At 39.1% G+C, this 26,606-nt stretch overlaps 1 protein-coding gene across 1 annotated transcript in view; it reads right to left on the bottom strand.

Moving 5' to 3' along the window:
* Positions 1-26,606, bottom strand: part of PNPT1 (polyribonucleotide nucleotidyltransferase 1) — a 1,644,852-nt gene that overhangs the window by 1,339,265 nt on the left and 278,981 nt on the right. The gene's annotated exons all lie outside the window — the stretch shown is intronic.

Below are 26,606 nucleotides of genomic sequence, written 5' to 3'. Positions count from 1 at the left end.
AATTACCTCATTCTTCCCGATCATACCTCCAACATTAGTTATCCACCTGAGGAAAAATTCTGCTTGTTGTATAAAAATACTTATGAAAATCATAAACCTTCTGGTCTTTGCTGCAAAGTTAGAACTGGGAACCAAGCATATGTTCCCCCATTTTTTCCTTGTATACTGCTTTTCCAGTCTCTTTTGCAAATCTTTCCTAACCTTCTCTAATTGTTTCTTATAGTTACCATGCAATGTTTTATATGGCCTACTAACTGCAGTATAAATGGTTTTAGTTTTGGTAACAGTTATAACTACACAGGTGGAATTGGGTTTGTGGGCAAAATGGTAAAAGGTATTGGTAAAAGATATTAGATTTAATGCACCACTTCAACAGTAAGAAGTTTGATCTGTACAGAAGAGGGTTATATAGCAGGCAATAAGTAAGGATGTTAAAGGATTTTCCTCTGAATGGTTGATGTAGTGCCTACCCTAATCTGGATACTGTGTTTGAAGTTGATTTTGGAATATAATACTGGAGGGAATTTAGGAAAACACAGGAGGTCAAGGCAGTGGAGTGTACAAGTACTATTGACAAGCTAACCCTTTATACTATAATTAGTTTATATAAACTGCAATGAAGTCTTGAGGCAATTCATAAAATTTACAGTAAAAATGTAAATGTTTATACTTTATGTGAAATTCTGTTCAAATTAATACATTTGTTTATAAAAGATGTAAACAAGGTTTGCAGAGGATCTGAGGATGTGAGGGCATCTTTAATATTTACAGATGACATGGTCTTCCTGGCATCAGAGAACTGAAAATTCTAGCATGCAGTGGAGTATTTCACTGCTGTACACCAACTAATGGATGGCATAAAAGTCAGCACCTCTAAAATCAGAAGCCACTGTTCCAATCTGGCACAAGTGTTTGGCTATCCGCTTGTAAAGGGACTGAAACAATTTTAATGGGAGGAGTTTATGACTTTAGGTTTTATTCACATGTGAGGGCACAGGGGATCAGGAGACTGATCACTGGATGGGAGCAATGGCAGCAGTACTGCAGACACCATGCAAAGCTGTTGTGCTTAACTGAAATCTAAGTTAAAGGATGAATCTCTCAATTAGTTGTCAATGCCCCCATCCTTACTTATGGTCAAGAGATTTGCTAATGAGGGAAATCATGAGAAGACGGACACAAAGAGAAGAAATAAGATTACTACATAGGGTTGCTGGGATCACTCTCGGTGGCAGAGTGAGGAGCTCTGCACAGCAGACTGGGAGTATCACTGAACACAGCTACTGCTTCACTACGATGAAAGGCACCACATTAGGTGGCCTGAACACTGAGGGGAAATAGCCTTTTAGTACCTCCCACAGGAAACTGCTAGGTGTGGTCATCCAGGAGAAGACCTCAGTATATATCTAGAACATGCCGGAAGAACCGTATCCCTTCAGCTTTTCAAAGGATAACTGATGACTATGCAAGAAAAGCTGGCGATTGATGGTGAAGATAGGAAGCTCTAGCTTCTCCTGTTCAACTCACTGTCGCTGTGACCACCACAATCCAATACAACACCTGTGCTACTACGCCTGCTCCATCCATCTGCTAGTCTGCTTCCTGATAGTCTATTCTCACTTGTGAATCAGACTGAAAGATACAAACCCTCTTCCCTGACGCTGCTCTTCTCGCCCCCCCACCCCCACCCCTACCCACATTCAACCAGAAATCACTGAGTTTTAGGACAGAACAAAGGTCCAACATTTGACTGCCTACCTTGAATCTGAAAAATATCCTATGAGAGGGTGAAGATGAATGAGAAAACCGACATTTGCCATACATACTGTAATCACCCATGAATTTTGCGGCACACACATAAGAGAGAAAGAAGGGAGATAATTTTGCATTTCTGCAGCCTAAATGTGATCTGCCCATAAAAATCAAATTTGTGGGTCACATTTGAGTTACGCTGCTAGGTTTATAAGGGCCCTAGTAATCATTAGCCTAGTGTACACTGAGAAACCTATGCACCATTCCACACTTGCAGCTAAAACTGATCAGAGTAGTTGTTTTTGACAATCAAAAATAGCCCTTAAATAAAATTCTCTTCCTGTCTGGGAAAGTGACACTGGTTCTTTTGCTTCCTTGTGCAATAACTTCTGGACATTATCCAAAATTAAACATAAACAACACTGAAGAAACTCTTAACTTCAATGTATATACGGTGGTGTCATGAAATTTTACTGCAAACTGTAAAGAAACACTTTCCAAAATCCAATTCTGGGCTTCCATTTTAGGCAACATCTGGTGAAAATGAACATTTTTAGCCTACAGATGTTTTTTCCATGCACCCCTCCCCCCAACTTAACTTCACAATCACACAACTGCAGGGAAAAGGGTAAATTCATGGATCACAAAGTGGTTTTCAGCGGAAATGTTTTGCAGCATCAGCACTAGAACTAATTACTGTTAGTTGTCATATTCTCATCAAGAGGTATAAATTAATCTCAGATAATATACACTGAATCCTATTAAGATAAAACCTAGTTCTGCAGTAAGAAGCAGAATTACCGCAAAGCAATGCTTGTTTGTCTACATTTATTTACCAGGAAATTCCGACTGGACACAGGTCCTTTTTCAGCGGAGGCCCTGGGAGAACAGCTCCACAGAATGACATGGTAGATGGTAAACAATGCAGGAAAGACTACACTGTATGTTCTGATATGTATTTTATTATTTAAAAAAAAAAATCATACAATGCTGGTATTAAAATTTCTCCAGTAATCTATATGGCTGAAATTGGTTTTAGACAGGTACAAAATGGTAAATTACTCACCTGGAGAAGCGCTGCATGATTGATAAAATGAAGTCAGGAATAAAGAGAATCTCTCTGAACCCCCCCCACTCCCCCCCAATAAAACAAACTTGGAACCATTACATCAGTTGCTACTAGTCTGAAAAAGAGAATGAGCTTAAAACTTATGTTAAATAATGTTAAAAGGCATTTATTTATTTATTCATCCACCCAGCCTTTGTTGACCAGGTTAATCCCACTAGTCCAGTGAACAGTTCAGGGGAGACCCAGGATGGTATCAATACAGAGTAGCTGAAAATTGGCCACGTCAACGGGGAAATTTCTCTATATTTTGGGGAGGGGGGCTCTTCTGATTATGATGGATGTCAGGAGCATGCAGTTGGCATGGGGGGGGTGGAGATGCACCTTTGGCTATGTCTGAAATCACTTAATATTGTTTTTTAAATTGAATGACAGCCAGGAGAAGGCTCAACCCTTTCCTGGCCAGAGGCTGTGGAATGCTTATGCATAATGGAAATTTGTGAAGAGGACGTGGCTTTACACAGCAGTGGCAGTCTGAGCAGGAAGAGGAGTAGGATGCTTGGCACACTGTACTGATGATCTTCACAGTGAATAGTCTCAAAAAAGTTTTGATTCTGTTACAGTAATAGTGGGTTGTATAGTACAAATGAAAGTGATAGAATGGCACAAACAAATTGTGAGAATTTCCATTAAAAGAGATGTGGTCTTAGGCCACTATTTTGCATGGGACAAACAGTGACAGCGTTTTTTTTATTGCTGATGTATGTTCTTTAAATCATTTGGGGAAAACATTTCTGTGACTTTAACATTAGAGACCTTTGCTTTACTAAATTAATTCTTAATCAGTGTAGACACCAAAAAGAACCGTTATCCAAGGAAAGCCGCTGCATATTCTTGAAACAGTGTTGTTTATAAGAACAACCTTTTTTGCAATTTTGTGCTGATATTTTGTTTGAAACAGCTCTAAGTGATTGCCTTCAGACACACTGTGCTACTGTACTGTAATTATGAGCTATGGTGAAAGAGGACTACGGAATGTAGGGTACTAGGAACAGGTGGCTATAAAACTGTGAATAGCATCATTCAACAGCCTCTTTGTATTATTAATATTGTAAGGGTCAGGGGCACATTACAATATAATGAACAACCAAAAATGTATTATTATGGTGATGCTAGCCATTTGATTGGGAGCAGTCCTAAATGCAAGTGTCATCAGTGCTAAAAACAGGGGCATCTGTTATGAACTGCACTGTATTGTATTCGATTGTATTGTGCAATGCATTTGGACATTTATGGTTTGATTTTACTAAGAGAGAGATGGATGCAGTCCCTACAGAAACTGTACCTGAGCAGTCTCCTACAGTTTCCCATTAGGGGAACATAGATTTATCAAGTGTGAGAAGCGGTACCTGAAAAGGGAAGGGAGGGTGTTTCAGATAAAATATTAGATAATGTTCCTGTAAAAGAAGATGATGGTTTAGGGGATAACTTGAGATTTTTATGAAATAAATAGTGAGGAAGGGGTAGGAAGAGAAAAAAAGTTTTGAAAAATAAAACACAAAAAAGTAAGAGCTATCTTTTTCCTTCTTTCACTAAATATAAACAGCCTGAAAAATGATGAATGTGAGGCTCACTGTTTTGCAGTGGTGAGATCATAAGATCATAAAATGTAAGCAGTGTTCAGGCCAACAAGGAACACATTCCATGATACAAGACTAAAATTTCTCATCTCCTGCATCAATACTTCTTATATAAGTAAAGTAGAAGACTGAGTAATATTAATCAGAATATTATTCTGTAACATAGCCATATAGTTTGATATAAATGATTATTTTATTCTAGATTTATATAACTGCATCTGGGATTTCATATTATCATGTCTCAGAGACTTTTGTTTTTTGTAAATCTTCATGTTAAACAGAATTTGTAATGTAACACCATGAAAAGATTGATATGCTAAAACTAATTTCCCTCTTGTATACCTATAACTTATAGAATAAAAATTAAAAGTTTACCCCTGTTCCTATTTTCATAATATTTTACTGCAATGAATTTTTAGTAAATTTATGCTGGACACCCTCAAAAACCTTAATCTGACTCATAGTACAAATAAAAAGCATACTATTATATTCAATGATGGACCTGATACAAGTCTTGAAAACAATCCTTTTCCATTGTGGGTAAATTAAGTAGAGCATTAATTCCATGGCTTTAATACCCAGATCATTATAATATTGTACTTCAGTAACATCCTTTATCACGTAAGAAACCTAAATTCCTTAGTATTATTTGATTAAAGTACACAAACTAAATCTAAGTTGAATTTTAAAGCTGTAGAGTTGCCTAGTCCCCTCATAACTTCACAAAGGCATTAACCTCTTCAAACTCCATCATTTTGTATAACAAGCCCAATTTTACAGTTATCTGAGTATTTATAAATCCACAGATATGTTTCTTCACATTGCTGGAAAAAGCACATTACATACTACAGATCCAGGCGTACAACAATAACTATAGGTAAGTAACCAGATACCTTACATATAGACTTTACTTGTTTATTAGACATTAGACTGTTTTCTCTTGCTTGGACAACTTTATCATCAGTGGGACTGACAGGTTATTTGAACTTTGGGGAAATCCTCGTATTCAGCTTTCTTATTAGGAATATCCTGCCAGACCTTTATGTTTCTAAACTGTCAGGTTACAGGGAGGTGTGTGAGATTAATTTGTATTATGCTAGTGCAAATCAGAGGGACAGACGAGAGATGTTTGAAGAGCTGGTGAAATACTTGGAAATTAACATGGAGATTGTTAATATACAGGATTTTCATTGCATTATATGGGAAGCCAAGAAGAGGAAAGTAGAGAGGGATGTTAGGATATTTAGGAAGGCCAAGTTAAATTACAGGTTGTCAACAGATAAATGTAGTGCATATACTTTACAGAAGAGGAATTCTGATGACTGAAATCGATTTTGTAGTATGTGGTAAGGATTTATCAGAGATGAAAAGTGGTAGTGAAGTGGTTGGTTTTGCTGATCATGTTGCTATTTGGAGTAATTTTGTTGAAAATGCACAGGTTATCCAGAAAGGAATAGGTGTTAAATGCTTAACTGGGTTGTGCAGTAATTTAGATGCAATGATACAGCAAAGAATGAAACTTCTTTGAACACCACAGAGGAATGAAAAGCCTTTATTCTAATTGAACATAGTGCAGGGTGGCTTATAAAAGTAAATACAGGTAGTTTTATATGGAGGTGGAGCATTTGTGGCATAAGAGATGGAAAAAGTTTATGTATTACATAATAAACTTGATAGTTTATGTAAAGTAGCTGCAGATACTGTGCATGTGGAAAACAGACTGTTTGCTTAGCATCAAATGAGATTAAATACACTATTCACAACCAAAGATAGTTAATTAAAGGTAGGAGACAAATGTTTAATCCTTTTCTGGGAAGGGTGGTACATTGTAGACAAAATGTGATTTGGAAAAATGAAGGCTAAGGATTGGAATCAGCTTCTGGATAAAAAATAAATTATGGATACAGATGTGACATGTACAAGAAAGAGGTTTTGTACTCACATTGGTTTTCAGAATATGCAGTGGAAAGCTAACACAATTTCAAATGAGACAAAAATCATCTCCAGAAAGAATTACTTTAGATGAGTTAAAAGAGGTTATCCAATTATAGCAGCTGAATATTATTGCTGGGATTGAAGGAACTGGTTATGATTTTTATAAACAGATTAGCATGGATGAAGGAGGAATGTTTTCGTTAAGAATGGTTTTGGGAGGGGTTGTTTTGCAAATAAATGCATTTAAAATTACTGAAAGCACAGGATGACAGTTCAGAGTGAATCTGTTGGTGGATTTCATGGAAACAGTATTAAAAAATATTTTTTTTGTGGTTCGAAGGAGAGTACTTCAGGCAGACGTCAGATATGGCAATGGGTGCAAAATGTGCATGCACCGGTGTTTGCCAACCTGGTATTAATAGAATGGGAAAAAAGATATGTGTTCTCATCCCACTTTATGTCCCTGATCTTAACATACCATAGGTTTTTGGATGACATACTAATTCTATGGAAGGGGAATGAGGAAGAGGTAATTACACTTATTGAATATATAAATGCAACCACAGGATTTTTGAGCTTCACTTACAGGGTGCATAGGCATGAAATGGAATTTTTGGATATATTATTGAGTAAAGATGTTAATACTGGTGAGCTGTCCTCAAACACTTTTAGAAAGAAGACATACGTAAATACACTTCTCCACTTTGATAGTTGTCACCCTTACCAGCAGCAGAAAAGTGTAGTAAAAGGACAAATGGTTAGACTTTCGAAGGTGGTGAGTGATGACAGGAATTTAATGAAGCAATGGCAACCCTAATTGGGATGTTTAAGGAGAGGGGGTACCCTATTCGTTTATTATTGTCAACAGGAAAGGTGACACAAAATAGGGCCACTAGGTTTGTTCTCATTTTAAAAGGAGGCAAAAGTGGAGGCAACACCACACAAGAAGGAAAAATTGGTCATGATATTATGGTAATACAATACAACCAAGATGCAACACTATTAAGGACAAAAATGTGTTCATTATGGGAAGAAATGTTTGACAATGACTTAAAAGAAAAACTAGGTAGGGGACCAAAAACAGTATACAGTAGAGGAATAAATATAAAAGAAATGTTGGAGAAAAATAAAGAAAGAGTGAGAGCAGCATACAGATCAAAAATGCACAAATGTGGTACATGCAGATCATGTAGGTTTATTAATGATGGTCCCTATGTGGAAATTATAACATCTGACAGAAATTTGCAATGCTCTGGTGTATGTAATTGTAACACAAAATTTGTGGTTTATGTGGCTACGTGTGTCTCATGCCCAGCCTTTTATGTGGCAAGACTGCAAGACTTTTGAGAGAGAGGATAGTAGAGCATAACAGGGACATTAAGAAACAGAAGCTGAGTAGTGCCCTGTATATGCACAGTAATGAATGCATTAACTTCAAAAAGTTTATATTTTTTGCGTTGGATAGAGTATTCATCGAAAGAAGGGGTGGTGACCCGGATTTAGATTTACAAGTAAAATAAACAGAATGGCAATTACATTTGAATGCCAAGAATAAACTGGGGATTAATGACATCTCAATGGCATATATTTTGAAACATAGAGCAAAAAATATTTAAAAAATATAGATTTTTTTACCATCACAATTGTTACAGTTGTATCCTGGCTGACAGGTACCAAAATGTTTTACGTTTTATAAGAAAGGTCTTACACATTATGTTATGTGAAATGTTTTAACACTGTTTTTTTTAAGAAAAATTGCTTTCAAAGTGGAACAGACAGGAAATGATGTATGTACTTACTCAGTATATAGGAAGTCATTTTAGTGTTTGAATTTGACTTTGATGATGCCTTAGTATACTGGGTGAAAGTGCAAATTCTACTTTAATTGTATTTAATAAAATTATGGTTGTTTCAAACTTTGTGCAGTGATTTTACTTTCTGAGTTATTTGTGGCTGAAGAAGTGGAGTGTGAGGAGTTTCTTTTGATTCTAAGATATGGAAAATGAAAAATTAAAAAAACTTTAAAGAAATGTAGACTGATTACTATTAACAATGCTGACTAAAGAATTGTTGAGGCTACAGTGTGGAAAAATTAGTGAAAGTTACTCAAGAGGCTGTAGGGGATAGTGCTTATGAAATAAAGGGTAAAGATAAACAAATGTCACTGTGTCTCAAGGAGATTGTGAGGGAAATTTATACTGCTGAAAATGAAGTGATGTTCAATAAGCATTTGACATTTCTCATGAAATTTTGATGTACCAGTTTCGGGAGACCTTAACTGCTTTTTTATGACAGGCTTATTCCTTGTCATGGATTATTTCTCATTTCAATGGATGTAGCAGTAGCACACATAAGTAGGGATGTCAAGCAAGGGTCTCCTCTTAGTCCAGTCTTTTTTGGATTAGCTATTATTGCTGCTACCTAAACCCCAGAAATGGATATTACCCAGGCCCATATGACATATAATAGCCAGGTTAGGATACCGCTGGTTTTAACATATGTTGCGAGATTTAACAATTCTGTTTAGGAACATTTTCTGGATCAACAGGTTGGCAGAATTATTGAAAAATGTGGGCTTACATTCTTAGAACAAACGTCAGGGCACTGGGGATATATTACAGGTAGGAAATCTACCCTTTTGATGATAAGATTTAAAGTTTTGGGTATACCGTTTGTTGAGCCTTCTTTTGTTAGTTTACAATGGGAGGCCTTGCAGCAAATATGGATAATTTTTTAGACTTTATAAAATGTATGTTTTATCATAAGGGAAAAAGTGTATCTTATCCACTCTGCTCTGCTAGGGAAGTTAAGGCAGTCACGCATAGGATACCTTCTTTTTTGGAAAATACATTTCAAGAAGTCTTTTTTCTTTTTTTTTAATATGGGAAAAGCAAGAGGTTCTCCCATTCGATTTTCGGCTGGAGTGCCTTCTGTGTGGCGTCTGCATGTCCTCCCCGCGGTTGAGTGGCGTTCGAAAGACATGCGTAGAATGGGTATGCCTTCGTTGAAGATTGGGTGTCGAGCTGGCACCTCGGCAACGTAAAAATCTACTGTCAATCATTAGTGGACCGGAGTTCCGCTGTGGCAACCCCAAACCGTGAAAAGCCGAAAGAAGAAGTTAAATCCTATTAAATGGTGTACAGTGAATCGTGGAGTAAAATGTTTAACTGGGCAATTTAACTCTTTCACTGTTCTGAAGAGGGGCAGACTGAAGCTACATCGTGATCATATGCTAATGTGCCCTTATAATTCCTCTTGAACAAAGTGGTGGTCAGCTTATAAGCAAAACTATAAAACTGTACATGTGTCTCGAGACAGAATGGATCTGTTGTAATTAGGAAGTTTACGCAGGCTTTTATGACATTTATAGAAATGTCGATGATAAAGAGATGGAATTCTGAGGTACAGTAATTAGACACGATATAACTTTGGGATGCTTTACTTTACCAACAATATCTGGTGAAGGGTAGGAAGGAACAGGTTAACCCATATTTGGCAAAGAAAATTAAATTTGACAAACAGATATTATGGGAAGTTCTGACACCTAACATATTTCTGGTTACAAAGACATGGGATACTTTATAGAGGCAGTTGAGTCTTAGTAACCATATAGGAATGGTGACAGTTCCGATGTCAGTTGTCAACAGTGAGATATTCATAAACCATTCTTGTTAGATGAGCCTGCCAAGATCAGCATAAACTTAGAGCAACTGCTGTGTCAGGTGAGGATAAGGTGAGCTATACATTTTAAAGACAAGTACATTTCACAGTCAAAATGCTTTCTTACAGTACTTAATGAATGGCTAGATCAGGGTTAGACTTCTGAAACTCTGTACTAGTTTGTTGAAGTTGCTTTTGAAATAAAAAGGGGAGTAGAAGAAGGTTAGCAAACTGGAGCCTCCAATTTTGTGGGATTATGATGGGTATTTTCCAGAAGAGAATCAGGAAGGTGTTACAGAGGCTTTTAAGTCCAGGAGGTTACGAGACCCAGGGATGGCTTTTGATGTTAAGGATGACAAAAGTACAGTTTTGTACCTACCATAAATGTAGATGTTTGAGTGCTAATACAGCTGCAGTCATAACAGATGGGCTCTCCTGCCGTCAGGCAGGTCCTCGGTCGGCCGAATTCCAAAGTCTAGGTCCGGCGTCGGTTGTCGTCGCTTCTTCCCTGACGTCAGTGCGACAGGGGTATAAAAGAACCAGCCGACGCCATTTTCTTCAGTTTTTCTTGCCCCAGATGTCAGGTGCCCCCAGAAGGAAGGCAATACATAAAATTATGTAATAATGCAATGCAATATAATCAAAGACCAGTAGTTGCAAGCAAATACACCATAAAAGAAGACCCTAGAGGGGAAGGAGGGAGGGAAACCTGGACTGCAGCTGTATTAGCACTCGAACATCTACATTTATGGTAGGTACAAAACTGTACTATGTTCATCGTGCATACAGCTGCAGTCATAACAGATGGGTAGAGTCCCAAAGCTAAGAAAGGGGTGGTAGGCACTAGGTGGAGCTAGGAGGAGCCAAAATGCCCTGCAAGACTGCAGTGGCAAAGCCTACTCTAGATTTGGAGTATAATGGTAGGTTGTAGTGCTTGGAGAAGGTATGTACAGAACTCCAAGTGGCTGCTTCTAAAATATCCTTGGTAGGAACTCCTCTGAGAAAGGCTGCAGAGGTGGCTGTGGCCCTGATAGAATGAGTTCTAATGCCTGTAGGTACAGTTTTGCCATGAAAGGAATAGCAAAAGCGTATGCAGTGGGCTATCCATTTTGAGATTGTCTGTTTGGATATTGACTTTCCTTGAGCTCCTACATAGGCCACAAAAAGCTGTTCTGATTTTCTGAAAGGTTTTGTTCTGTCCAGATAATAACGCAGTTGTCTGTGGATGTCCAAGGAATGCAGTAATCTCTCCCCTTTGTTTTGAGGATTAGGATAAAAAGTAGGTAAATGTATGGCCTGATTTAAAGCTACCCTGGATACCACTTTAGGCATAAAGGACGGGTTGGTACACAATGAAACTCTGTCCTGATGGAAGATGATAAAAGGCTGGACAGCCATAAGAGCCTGTAGTTCTGAAACTCTACGAGCTGAAGTGATAGCCAGAAGGAAAGCTGTTTTCCAGGACAAATATTGTAAATCTGATGAGGCAGCTGGCTCAAAAGGAGGCAAAGTCAGTTTTTCCAGAATGAAATTAAGATCCCAAGCAGGTATTGGTTGTTTTCTTGGAGGTCTTAAATTCTTAGCCCCTCTGAGGAACTGTCTTAATAGAGGGTGAGAGAATAAAGGTGGATCAGTGTTGTATGCTGCAGAAATGGCTGAGGCATGGATTTTGATAGAGGAGAACGAAAGTCCACTGCTTAGCAGTTCAGCCAAATATTGTAGTATTTGAGGTAAATTCAGTTTTCCAGGGCACTGGCCCTTTTTCTCATTCCAAACACAAAAACGTTTCCATTTTGCAAAGTAAGCTTTTCTAGTTGATGGCCTTCTGGCCTCCAAAATGACATCCAGCACCTCCTTGGAGAGCAGGGCCTGCTGCGATGCTAAGGAATCTTCCATGCGGCTAGATTGAGTGTTTTCAGCTGACTGTGAAGAGTTTTGAAGCTGTGCTGAGTCAGAAGAAGAGGCATTAGAGGCAGGGTCCATGGTGAGGAATGCGTCAGGCTCCTCAGGAGTGGGTACCAGTGTTGCCTTGCCAGTCCTGAGCGATGAGGATCATCTTTGGTCTGTCTGCTCTGGTCTTTAATTGGACTTTGGGCAGCAGAGGAAGAGGTGGGAAGGCATAAACTGTCATTGATGTCCAACTGAAAGAGAGTGCGTCCACTCTCCAGGCCTTTGGATGGAAGATCTTTGAGCAGAATTTTGTCAAGTGATGATTTTTGTGAGAGGCAAAGAGATCTATGTCTGGCCTTCCCCATTCTTGGATTATTTCTGTAAAAACTTTTGGATGCAACTTCCATTCGTGTGGATCTGTCATATTCCTGCTTAGGTTGTCTGCCAGCGTGTTTTCCTTGCCTGGCAAGTACTGTGCTTGTAGTTCCATTTGTAAGTCCATGGCCATGTTCCAAAGTGACATGGCCAGTCTGCATAGGGGATAAGAATGTGTTCCTCCCTGCTTGTTTATGTACCACATAACTGTGGTGTTGTCTGTTCTTATCAATAGCTGACCTGGTTGTAGAAGGTCCTTGAAAGCTATAATAGCATTTATCACTGCTAGCATTTCTTTTTGATTGATGTGAAGGTGGATTTGCCCTGAATGCACCGGTCTGTCATGTGCGCCCCCCAGGCGTAGTCCGAGGCGTCTGTTGTGATGACTTGATTTGCTTGAGGCTTGCTGAATGGAAGGCCTGTGTTTGTTTGGCATGCTTGAGCCCACCACAGAAATTCCTTTTGCAGACATGGAATTAATGGTATTATTGTTTCCAAACTGTGGCTGTGTTGAGACCATATGTTTTTTTAGGTACCATTGTAGTTTTCTCATATGCAGCTTTGCACATGGGATTAGTAAGATGCAAGATGCCATGAATCCCAGAGCCTGCAGGATTTTCCTTGCAGTCAGCCTGGTGCAATTTGCCAGTGTTCTGAAGTATTGAATTAGTTGCCCCTGCTTCTCTGGCATGAGGTAGGCCATCTGGGTGTTTGTGTCCAAATTGGCACCCAGGAAAATTATCTTCCGAGAGGGTATTAGTCTTGATTTCTCTTTGTTGACTGTGTATCCTAGAGAGTTTAATAATATTATTACATAAGCCAGATGTTTCAGAAGAATGTGCTTGCTGTCTGCTTGGATCAGGCAGTTGTCCAGATAAGGGTATATTTGTATCCCTTGAAGTCTGTAGTAGGCAATTACTGATGCCAGGCATTTCGTGAATACTCTGGGCGCAGTAGATAAACCAAAGGGCAATGCAGAGAATTGATAATGGGTTGAACCTGCAAGAAATTTGAGGTATCTTCTGCAATTTTGTCTGATTGGGACATGCAGGTATGCCTCCTTGAGGTCCAATGTTACCAGCCAAGACTCCTTGCCCAGCATGGGAAGAAGTTGCTGTAGAGTGAGCATCTTGAATTTTGGTACGAGTAGGAATGTATTTAGGATGGAAAGATCCAAAATCGGTCTCCAATCTTTTCCCTTCCTTGGCACCAGAAATAGCCTGAAATAAAAACCTTGACCTTGTTCATGCGTAGGTACCTCTTGAATAGCTTTCATGTTTATAAGACCTGAAATTTGCTTTTGTGCCTCTGCCCTTTGATTGTGTGGCAGGTTTGGCATGCCTTTCATTTTTGGAAGGGTATGAAAATGGAATTTGTAGCCTCTGTTTATAATGTCCAGGATCCATTTGTCCTTTGTGACAATATGCCAATTTTTTGAGAATAGTGCCAGCTTTCCTCCTAAGGGGCTGCCATTTGAAAGCTGGTTGGCATGCAAAGGAGAAAGTCATTGGTTTTGGTTTCTGAAAGATTGCGAGTTGTCCTCACCACCTCTTTGTGTAGGAGCTTGCCATTGTCTGCCTCTACGAGCCTTGTGTTTGTCCTCTGCCCCTCGGGCCTGTATCTGCCTCTTTGGGGTCTGTCTGTGGCAGGAAAGGACCAGTTTTGGAAGGCCAATTTCTACTAAAAGCGTGGGGTTGGACCTGCAGAAATTCTTTCACAGTTTGCATTGATTTAGCCTTTTCCTCCATTTTCCGTAACACTTCCTCAGCATTTGCCCCAAATAGTACATCCTTTTGAAGAGGGGCGTCTAGTAATTTAGCTTTGACATGATCAGGCAAGGCTTGTTCCTTGAGCCAGACATGCCTACGTATGACTGAGCCTGTAACAGCAGCTCTACATGAGGCCTCTAGAGCATCAAAACCACATTGTAAGGTATGTTTACCCACTTGTTCTGCACTATGCATCAAATCCTGCAACTCCTTCATGTCTGGTTGTTCAGGTTGTGACATATTACTTTTCAATTGAGATAACAGGAACTGTTGGTATTTTAGCATATGAAACTGACAGTTTAAGGCCCTCATGGATAAGGTAGCCGAGGTATATACCTTTTTCTCCCACCTTTCTAAGGATCTGGAATCTCTCTCGGAAGGCAATGGGTTTTTGGCAATGGAGGCCTTAACTCCCTTGGGCCCCTGTGAGATGGTTTCTAGGTCAGCCGCATGGCTTTTGTATAGAAATTGGTGTGAGTCAGGAACCCTGTAATACCTGTCAGGCTTAACTGGAGCTGGAGGAAGAGAATCCGGGTTAAGGCAGGCCTCCGAGTAAACATCATCTAGGATGTCCAGGACAGGAGGTATAGCCAGAGGCCTGTGCTGGGGTAACAAAAGAAATTCCCTGAGCCTTTTCTTGGAATCTGAATAATCCTGGCCTTAACAGTGGAAGTGTTCCCTTAAAGTATGCAGAGTTTCACCAAATGAGTAATCCTCAGGGGGGGATACAGAAGGGATAGATTCCTCTGCATCAGAGTCTTCAAAAGGGGAGTAAGACTGTTCCTGATAATCAGAGTGCTCTGAAATAATGGAGCCCTGATCAGAGGAGGGGGAATCTTCCTCCACTCTGGGTCTTTTGTCTGGAGGTGGCTGAGAACCTCTGATTAGAGTAATTAAATCCTCAGCCATTTTAAGCATCTGTTTCTTAGGCATGGGGCCTGGAGATGGGCCCTGTGTAGCTGGTCTCTTAGGGTGTATGGTAGCTTTGGACTTGGTGAAAGCCTTGATGGAGAAAGAAGAGGAAGGTCTGAAGACACCTTGAGTGGAGGTGGACCTGTCCACATTCTGTGTTTCAACGCCAAGCGTGGCTTCGGTATCTGTAGTCAGGGTGTGGGCCGACCTTGGGTACAGGAGACACCGCCAAAGATGTGTAGTCGGTAATCAGGGGCTGTGTAAGCGCCTCGCTGAGAACCGGACCACGTGTAGTCGGCTTAGGCATGGTGTCGGTAGAGGCCGCGGACCTCGAGTGTCGGTCCTTGTCTTTGCGTTTTTTAGACAAAACCGGGGTCAGAGTATCCGACGACATAGTATAGTTAAATGCTTTCCCAAAATAATGCTGGGCGAACTCCGCCCGACGCTTAATAGTGCGTTTGTTGAATGTAGCACAAAAGCGACAGACCGAGACGTCGTGGTCTGGGCCTAAACAAGGTATACAGAGGGAATAGAAATCCTTATGCGGTATTTGCTTCCCACAAGAAATACAATTATTAACTTTGTCTGACATCGGTCTGAGGCAAGAAAAGTTTCCCCAACGGGGTACTTAGCTTTTAAGAAGACTTCGGTTCCAAATTTTTCGTAATCTCAGAAGCTGGCCGACCGGCACTTGCGAACTGCTTCTGCTTCGGGCACCGTGCAGCAAGAAAGACTGAAGAAAATGGCGTCGGCTGGTTCTTTTATACCCCTGTCGCACTGACGTCAGGGAAGAAACGACGACAACCGACGCCGGACCTAGACTTTGGAATTCGGCCGACCGAGGACCCGCCTGACGGCAGGAGAACCCATCTGTTATGACTGCAGCTGTATGCACGATGAACATCAGGGTTTCAATGAGAGGTATTTGGTAAACTGGCTGCTTGTGACATAACAAAGGCTTTTGACAATGCATGGCACAATGCTTTATGGGACCTGTTACAGGCTGATGGATTCTCCAGAAAATTGTTTGATTTATTTGGTGGGATTTATACTGCTTCCTGGATATGCCCTATTTTGAACGGCTGGAAAGGCAGACATGTGAAGATAACAGTCGGAGTGAAACAGGGATGTCCCACTGAGCCCTTGTTCTTTTGATTAGCCATGAATGGGGTTTTGTATACTGTGAAAAGGCAAATGAAACAATACAGGGTTGAATTATGTCCAGGTATCCATCTTTCCTTATTGTTTAATTAAGCAGATTATTTAGTTTTCATTGTTTGCAATGACTTTTGGGTTTCTAAAATGTGAGGCCTTTGGGAAGAGATGGTATGACATATACGAGTTTCAATGAATAAGGTGAAGAGCAGTGGCTATGGGAGTGAAGTCACCTTTGTGAGATACAGTTCAGTTCAACACAAATACAGCTAACGGAGATAAAATCTTGTTGGGCACAGAGTGATATTGGACCAATGGGAAACATATCACTGTTCTCCAAAAATTTGTCACGTTCTGAAAATGTTTCTTGCTAGCTTTCCAAAAAAAAAAAAAAAACAGATGTGTTTGCTGCACTCAGTTTTTTGGAAGCACCTTGTTTATTTATGTAGTAGCTATATGTTGCCTACCTTGTTGGAAAGCATTGTTATGGATCTTTACTTTGCTGTAATTTGGTCTCTAAGCTGAATCCTATAAAAAATGGAATAATGTATAATATGGTTGATAAGGGAGGCCTTGGATTATTACACCAGTTAGTGTTTTTGAATTTTTTGTTTCTCTACTGTTTTTTTTTCACATTTTAAGCTGGATGAGGGTAGCATTTTAAGCATCCTTTGGATGTACAGATATGCATTAATTTTACAACATATGGGGTCAAAGAGAAAGAGTCTTTGCATAGGAAGCAAATTTTCATTTACTTAGGTTCATAGGTTTATACTAGGCTATCTGCCCTAAGGCATTTATAAGCCTAGCCCAAATTTTTGTGGCTTACGCCACCCCTTATATGAAAAAATACTGTGCCCATTAGTTTGTTGTGCCTCTGTCCAGCAGTGACACAGATATGATTCCCGGGGTAAACCTACGATCTCCCATCCACAGGTCTAGATTTCTCTTGAACAGAGTCAGCGAGGTGCTCTGCCTCACATGGACCGGGATTTTATTCCACAGCATAGGAGTCTCTGAGTGATAAATCTATCCCTCCAGCACGTCCTATTTATAGCCGTGCTAAGGTTTAAGTCGCTTGCTCTAGTGGTTTTGGTGGATTTGGATTTTTGAGGTGGAGCATGTCCATTAATTCCGGGTTGGACATGGCCTTGTATGTCAGGCACATGTCACCTCTGAGCAGACGGTATGCGACTGAATAGAGCTGGAGTTTCTTCAATCTGGCAGCATATGACAGATTTTGGAGTCCCTTTATCCTTTTGGTGAGGAACTTTTGGGGTCTCTCCAATTGCTGCAGATGTCGGGTGAGATACATCGAATGGGGCATTGTACTCGATCATTGGTCTGATAAGTGAAGAGTACAGGGGAACAATGACCTCACTAGATCTGGATGTGAATCCCTTCATGATCAGGTGGGCAATGTAGAAGGTCTTTCTAACCACTTTAGCAATGTGAGTGTCAAAGAAAGGCCACTGTCAACCTGGGTCCCCAGGTCCCTGATAACCTCTTCTGTGCTTAGTGGATTGCCACCTATATGGTAGCTTGGGGTTACCTTGTTTTTCCCGAAGGGTATGACTATACATTTTTGGCGTTTAACTTCAGGCCATGGCTCTGGCACCAGCTATCTGTTTCCGTGAGTCCCTTCTGAAGGATATCCGTGTCCGATGCACTTTCCACTATGGCGCCCAGTTTGCAGTCGTCTGCAAACTTTGTCAGCCAAAGTCCTCCCATGTTGGCCTGTACTTCTGAGAAGTAGATGCCAAACAATAGGGGCCAAGGACCGAGCCCTGTGGGACACCACTTGTGACCGGCTTGGAGTCTGACACAGCGCCAGCAACTCTAACCCTGTGGGTTCTGTCCTTAAGCCAGTTTGCAACCCATCTTGTGACATATGGGTTTACATTTAAGCTGGTAAGTTTTTCTACAATACCCGAGTGGGGTATTGTGTCGAAAGCCTTTGCAAGGTCAAGGTAGGCTGTATGGACTGCCTTTCCTCATCAATGGCCTTGGTGACTGTTTGAAGAAGTCAACCAAGTTCAAAAGGCATGATCTTCCCTTGACAAAGCCAAACTGGGTCGGGTCCAATGTCTGCAAGTCCCTATATCTTTGTTTATGAGCTCCATTATGATCCTCTCCATAGCTTTGCAGACTAGACTTGGTAAGCTTATGGGCGGTAATTACCAGGGTCCGAGAGGCGCCGCCTTTGTGGAGTGGGACCACAGTTGCCGTCACGCCACTCCTTGGGCACGTATCCTGTGGTAAGGCTGAGATTAAACAGCTGCCTTATGTGCGGGTTTAATTCCTCATTTAGCTCGTGTAGCACACAGCCGGGGACACCATCCGGTCCCATTGATGCTGTGTTTTAGCTTTAAAGAGAGCAGCTTTCACCTGCACATTTCAGATGTCCGGGAGGCTACACTCGGCTGGGATAGTTATCTCTCCTTTAGGGGAGAGGGGTGAAGTTTGCACTGAACCTGTCTGCCAGTATGTTGGCAATGTCTGTGGGTTCAGTGATTTTTGTATCATTTTGGACTAATTCTGAGCATATCTGGGAGTTTCCACCCAGGTTCCTAACATAGCTGAAAAAGGCCTTATGATTGTCCTTTGAATCCATGGCAATTTTCTCTCAAAATTGGCCTTAGTTGATTTTATGAGTGCTCGTATTTTTTACTAATAATGATCAGGGGTGACTTCCTTTTATGGATTTTGTTCTATCATGTAATAGCTTTCTCCTCTTATTGTAAAGTTTGTTAATGGCTGGGGTCCACCAGACTGGACGTTTGCCCTTTGTGGAAAGAGTCTTGGTTTTATTTGGGATTGCCTGATCCATGCAGTCCTGGAGGTGTTCATAGAAGGCATTTGTAAGGGCTTCCGCAGCTTGGGTTGTGGTTTCCTCTGGCTCAGGGGCCTTGAAGGATACCACACCAGTCTTGAGTAGTGTGAAGTTTGCTTTAGAGAAGTTCTTCACTATGGTCTTTTTGTTTGGGGTGGGGGATGTGGATTTCCAGTGAGATTAGTTTATGATCAGATCTCACCAATGAGGGATATACTTCGTGTGGAGTATTTTGTCCCCATGTTTGTGACAATGAGATCTAGTATATTTTCTCCTCGTGGGAACAGTGACTAGCTGTTCCATGGCATTTGAATTTATGAACTCCAGGAACCGTTGGGCTAGAAAGTTAGGGCTTGAGTAATGTTCCCAGTCTATATTCGGGTAGTTGAAGTCACCCAATATGATGGTGTTTGGAGATACATTTATACCCTCCAGTGTCTTCAGGAAGGCTGTGTGGGGTTCCTGAGTTTGAGAGGGTGGCCTGTAGCATGCTACAATTTGTAGAGCAGTTTTGCCTATGGTTAGTTGCACCTGGATGGTTTCCGAAGCTTGCGTTGCCACCAACCTGGAGGTGTGGGTATCCTTTATGAATATGGATACACCCCCTCCTTTTGTGGTGTGGTCCGGGTCTTGGGGCCGGAACGCATGATATGAGGTAAAACCTAATAGTGCCGGGGTGCTCTCAGGAGCCTTGAACCAGGTTTCAGTTACAGCACAGACATCGATGTTCTCCATACTGAGAAGGGCCTCGAGTGTGTGCATTTTGAGATTTAGACTTCTGGCATTGAGCAGCATTACCCTCAGTTTCTTCCCATTTTTGTTTTCTAGGGTGGTAGGTTTAGAATTTGAGCCTTGCGTAAAAAAGGCACTATGGGGGTGGCAAGAGCCTTAGCTAATATCCGGAATCCCAGGGGTGACAGGTGCAAGCCTTCTGCCACTATAAAAGGAAATTGGGCTTCTGTTGTAGTTTTGGTTATGTTGATATTATGAGGAATATTTTTTTCTGGCTAGAGCCGTGGAGTGACGTTTTTAGATAATGAGTACATGAGTATATTCAGAAGGGGTAAAACATTTCAGCAGGTTGCAGAATGTACACACTTTCTGGGGAAGTTATCAGTGGGTAAATAGTACGCCAAAACTGATATGAAATACAAGTGCTCTACAGAAAGGAAATGTCTTTTTTATTTTCTCAGAGGATTTTCTGCTGCATGCATTATTACCGTATCCTAGGGTTCATATGTTTTAGGTGGAGTGTCTCACCAGTTTTGATCTGGACACTTTGGGGGCTTTAAATTATGACATACATTATATGGTCATTATACTTTTCTGTTGACATCTAGTATGGATACTACAGACTGAGCACTTTCTTCTTACAAACAAAAAGACTTCTTCACAGCAACAGTCTGCCATTAAAAAAAAAACATTTAAATACAAACATTTCATCTTATCAGATTTGAAATAGAATAATAAATTATGGTGTCACTCAACTGCCAAGTGCAATTTCTTAAAGAACCAGTCCTGAAACATATAGTTGTTTTATATATAGTAGATAATAAAGTACAACTAAATCAATCACATACAATATTTAACACTGAAAGATGTATTCAAATTATGGTAAAAACATCACACTAAAGCTGCTTTCATCTTTAAAATGCTAGAAAGAGAAACTGCTTTATTAATGCATGGAGAAGCAGCTGCATTAAGCCTAAGTTGCCAAGTTAGTTATTTGAACTCAAGTTGTGTGTCTAAATCTGTCCTTTATAAACTCTCGTCCTGTCCATCTCTCTCTGGCTTAGTCTCAATCTACACTCCATCCCGAACCCTCCGTACTTCTAATTAACAACTACTTGACATTTACCACCCAACAAAGTCTGTAGGCAAACTACTTTATAAACACTCTGTCGCCCATGCCTGGAACAGACTTCCTCTTGACTTGCGTATAATTACACACACCTCCCACTTTAAAACTAATACAAATTCCTAAACGGCCCTTCACATATTTTTTCAAATAAAAAAAAAACAAGTGTTTGTGGGTGACATAAAAGTGCTCTTTCTGCGTAAGGAAAATATATTACTGGCAGTAGATACTTTTTTCTGCCAACAATTACAAATTCAGGCTTCTGGTGAATAACTAACTGAATAATGCCTTGCACAATACCGAAGTTAAAACAAGGGATAAAATTAAATACCTTTTTAAAAACACTGACAGTATTACATCAGACAAGTTTAAAATCTTAAATGAGTCCTGAATAAAACCATCTATCAGTTCACTGCAGCCATAAGTACATGTCAATTTCTCATGTTTCGGCCCCTGCCCTGAAAGTTCACAAAACTGTCCCTCTCCTCTGAGGTCTCTGAACAGGTCTGGAGCCATGATTCATGTGGTTGTGCCTGTTGGCCAGTCTCTTGGATCTCCGCACTTGGGACTGATCTAAAAAAACAACCTATTGTCATCAGTTAACAAAATCATTGGTTACTGAATCTAAACTGTCACTGTTTTCAACAGTTGCCTTTGTCTCACCACTGGATATGCCCTCCCCTGCTCATATTCAAAATGGCCCCTTTGTAATTTGCAGACTTTACGAGTTTTGTTTTTCTTAACAGTCTCATCAACTTTGTAAAAGACATTATGCAACTGCTTCATGTTAGAAAAAAGTAATTTTTGATAGAATCATTTAGCACTCAACTCATTACCAAGCATAGTTACTTTAAGTTAATTTTCTCTAATGAGTAGTTTTAAAAGTGTAATACCTGTATCTTTGAAAGTTTTACAAGCTCCAAGTGAAACACTGAATTAGGCTCCAACCCATTCGGACACTTCAACACATGTAGGCCCTTTGGCACCTGAGTAATTTGAATACATTCAGTGAAATATGAATTCTCCAGCTGCAGGTTTTTAATCTTAAGCAGTTTCTTCTCAAATGTCATTAATCACAAATTAAGAGAACGATCTTTCTGGTCATCACCAGTAGAGAAGGAAAAACTGAAAGAACACAGCCAGCCTTCAGAATCAATGACCACACCACTAGCAGTTAGTATTTGGTCACCATTCTCCTTTAACTGATTGGTTGCTGTGTTGCCACAAGTAGCAACCTGAACAGAAGTTTGAGCCATCTGTGAAAATCGCTCCTGACTGGGAATAAATGGTCTGACTTCGCCAACACTTGCAGGAAGACCTTCAGGCGGGGGACACATTTTGAAATTTGTTGTATTAACAGTGTAAAATCTCTGGGCAAACTCATGTTTAAATAAAACTGGTAACTGGAACAGACTTATAAACGGAGAAGCAATTAAGCAGTGTCTGTACAACACCACCAGTAACTGAAAAACAAACTTCAATAAAGTAACAAATAACAAAATGAAAAACAAAAAGTGGAATGGACACTCCAAAACAAACTTCAACTCATGTCAATGAATTTTAATGGAATAAAACCACAGATTGAGCCCTTTCGTCTTACAAACAAAAAGACTTCATCAGAGTAACAGTCTATCATTAAAAAACATTTCATCCAATCACATCTGAAATAGAAGAATAAATTATGATGTCACAGTGCAATTTCTTAAAAAAAAAAAAAAAAAAAAAAAAAAAAAAAAAAAAAAAAAAAAAAAAGATCCTGACATTTTTAATTGTTATACATAGACTAAATAATAAAGTATAGCCAAATCAAGCATATACAATATTTAACACTGAAAGCTGTATTGAAATTATGGTAAAAAGTCAGACTAAAGCTGCTTTTATCTTTAAAATGCTAGAAATAGAAACTGCTTCATTAATGCTTGGAGAAGCAGTTGCATTAAGCCTAAGTTGCCAAGTTAGTTATTTGAGCTCAAGTTGTGTGTCTAAATCCCCAATGAGGTTTGTCACTATTATCCTGTCTGTAATAAAAAAACAATAATTTTTAGTATTTAGGCCAATCTAAAGTATGTCTAAATGACTCTGATGGTCTTTTTGTTTGTAAGACGAAAGTGCTCAGTCTGTGGTTTGATTCCATTTAAATTCGTTGAAGTGCACTGACGTTTATTTTGGAGTGTCCGTTCCTTTGATTTTCATTTTGTTATTAGTTATTTACTGAAGTATTCCCAAAACAAGCAAATTACATGAACCTTCCAGATTAATGCCTCAACATCCAAGGAAAGAGAGATAATTTAAAATATAAAGATGTAAGGCAATACATATGTTCACAGTAAAACAATGGCACCTTCTTCTGTAATAAATTCAGTCTATTTATTGAACCAGAAATAATGTAAGCGCTTTCACAGTGTAACCCACTGCTTCTTCAGACGTATTTGCAATGGCATCTAACATGAACATTTAAATACTTAAATTATTTAATTAAAGTATCCATTTAAGAATCTTTTACCAAAAATACCACCATTTAAAGACATATGACAAAACACAGAAGAACTTAACTTAATATATGTGAAAGCTATCATAGAATAAAAGATAAAAACATTTAAAACACATGCAAAACTATTGACTAGATATATAAAAATATGCATCTACTATAGAGACTAAAAACCTATGCCTGAATAAATAGATATGCAATCTGTCCCTGAATAGTGAACTGATAGAAAAGGGGGGTGTTAAGTTGTTACACTGAAAGCCCATGAATGAGGATGTATAAATGATGTATGGAAATGGACAACTATAAGTAAATTTTATATTACTTCCTAAGTGGTCTAGCTTTTAAAATAGGTTTTATCGGGACTTTATCATTTAGCCCCTTGCCTACATCAGCCCTTAGTCTAATTATCCACTTTGTCTCATTTACTTCTGTTTTGTTGCTATCTCCTTGCCTATTGCTAACCCTGGTATTTTCTATGATATAAAACTTAAATGTGTGTAAACTGGAGGTATTCATAACATGGTTAGCTAAGGCATTTGTAGAAACCTGCTTCTGTATATCATACAGATGTTCCCTAATTCTATATTTAAACTTTCTATCTGTTTTGCCTACATAAAAAGGCCTTACAGGTTTCACAGATAGTGAGGTAGACAAGATGTTCAGTGTCACATGTTCCTTCTGCATTAAACCAAAAAGTTTTCTTCAAGTCTGGATGGAAAATCGTCCTCAACACTTATACATACTGGCAGAAGTTACAATTATTACATGGTTTAACCCCCTTTTTTAGGTCCTTTCTTAATGCCATTAGAATAGCACAACATTCTCTTCATGTTAGTCATATTTTTATAAACAAAAGATGGATAACCACCTACCACTTTTCTAATTTCACGGTCAGCCATTAATACAGGCCAATATTTCCTAAAAATATCTGTTGCTACTTGCACATTATTAGCATATTTTACTGGCATTTTGTGCTGTACATTACCTCGGCTGCATCTATAATGACCCATAGACTTTCTATTACCTTCTACCCTTTCTGAGAAGTAGGGTCTACCCATTGTATCTCTAACTTGACTTCGGATTTTTTCTAAATTTATCCTTATAATATCCTTTCTTCATAAATCTTTATTCCAAAAGTGTCATTTCTTTCTCGAAATCTTCCTGTTCTATACACAGTCTTGATAGTCTCATGCCTTGACCCTTTACTATATTGTTAAAAATGTGCTGTGGGTGCATACTAGTTGTATATAGATGGGTTCTTATAACATTCTATACATCTCTGTGGTTATTTTCCCTTCTTCTGTAATGTTAATGGTGACATTAAGAAAATCTATACTTTTACTAGAATACTTTGAAGAAAATTTAAAAAATGTAGATGTACGGTTTAAATGTTCAACACACTAATAGATATTCTACGGAGCCTTCCCAAATGAAAAAGAGGTCATCCACAAATTGTCTATAAAATTTTATATATGCTCTAAAATTACCTTCTACTACATGTTCTTGTTACCATACCACCATAACTATATATTGGCGTAACTGTTAGCACATGGAGTGCTCATGGCTACTCCATGTGCTTGCAGATATAACTGGTTTTCAAAGGTAAATATATTATTCTCTAGAACAAGTTCCATCAGTAGGGCTATCATATTTCTCTTTACTGCTTCTAAATCGGAATGTTTTTCTTAAATAGTGTTGTAGCATGGCTATACCTTGGTTATTTGGAATAACTGTAAATAAGGACTGCACATCCAAAGTCACCATAATATTCCCTCTAAACTCCTTATTTGTATGATAATATTGATACAAGTCCATTAAATTGTTTAGTCTCTCTCAGGATAAAACAATTCTGGTCTACATATGGTCTTAAAACTTTTTCTAAGTATATAGAAATGGATTCTGTACACCATCCTTTGCCTGAGGCTATAGGCCTCATGGGTGGGTCTAAGGGGTTCTTATGGACTTTGAGTATGCCTTGCACAACCGGTATTAGTGGGTCCTCTATTATAAAATATTCATACAAGTTCAGCTCCATTAGTCTCATTGCTAAACATTCCTGCAAAGTAGTCTTAATCCTAGTAACTATTCTATGTACATCTTCATAAACAATTCTCCTGTAAGAGATACCATCATTTAACATTTCATTCGTTTTACTAACATAAAACACTATCTATAACTACAATGGGCCCACCTTTATCTGTGGGTCGCATACATATAGTTTCATCCTCCTGTATAGACTTTTTATATATTATATCTAATCAATAATTTTGTATGGGTTTTAAATGATTTTATCTTTAATTCTATGACAGCTTTCACATGTATTAAGTTTAGTTCTTCTGTGTTTTGTAATATGTCTTTAAATGGTGGTATTTTCAGTAAGAGATTCTTAATTGGATACTTCTTTAACTAATTAAATAATTTAAGTATTTAAATGTTCATGTTAGATGCCATTACAAATACATCTGAAGAAGCAGTGGGTTACACTGTGAAAGCGCTTAAGTTATTTCTGGTTCAATGAATAGACTGCTTTTATTATAGAAGGTGCCATTGTTTTACTGTGAACATATAACTACACAGTGCCGTAGTGTTGCCTTACATCTTTATATTTTCAAGTATTTACTGAAGTATGTTGTTAAATTACGTTGTGCTTCTGAGTATTCTTTTGTGCTCTTGTATTTCTGTTCAATAAAGTCTTCCTACTTTTTTCAATAAATGCTGTGGGATGTTTTATATCCATTGGAGTTAAGACCAACTCAGGCAGATGGAACCTTAGTTTAGTCTATCATATTTAGGATGGCATTGTCAGGAATGCAGCAACCCTAATGCTGTACTGCAGTGTCAGTAATTGAAAAATGAATCCAATCACAGGTTTTTAATCTTCCTGCACTAAAGGCAAATGCGCTATCTACTGAGTCACTGACAAGCTAGTGCTGCAAAATATCAATAAACAAACAAGTTAATACAAATAAAACAGTGCATTCTCAAAAGAGGGAGCTAGACAGTCCGGTGTAGATGCCTGCCTAAGCCCAAAGCACTGGGATAGGCCAGGAGTAATTTAGATAAAAATAGTGTTCCCAGGGAGAAAAAAAAACAACCCTGAAGGAAAGATGAGCAGGAATAAAATGAAGAAAAGATGGCTGCTTTTAAAGCTAGAAAGAAGGGGAAGCAATTGTGCATTTTGTTTGAAAAAGTAAATTACACTTGGACAGGATGTGTGCTCCTTGAAACAAACAAAAGTAAGTAAACAGAAATGGAAAGATTACAAAGGAAGCT

Source organism: Protopterus annectens, chromosome 1.part2, assembly GCF_019279795.1.
Source record: "Protopterus annectens isolate FY-2018-M chromosome 1.part2, PAN1.0, whole genome shotgun sequence".
Taxonomy (NCBI): Eukaryota; Metazoa; Chordata; order Ceratodontiformes; family Protopteridae; genus Protopterus; species Protopterus annectens.
The sequence above is the reverse complement of the archived record's forward strand: the minus strand, read 5'-3'. Positions and strand labels throughout refer to the sequence as shown.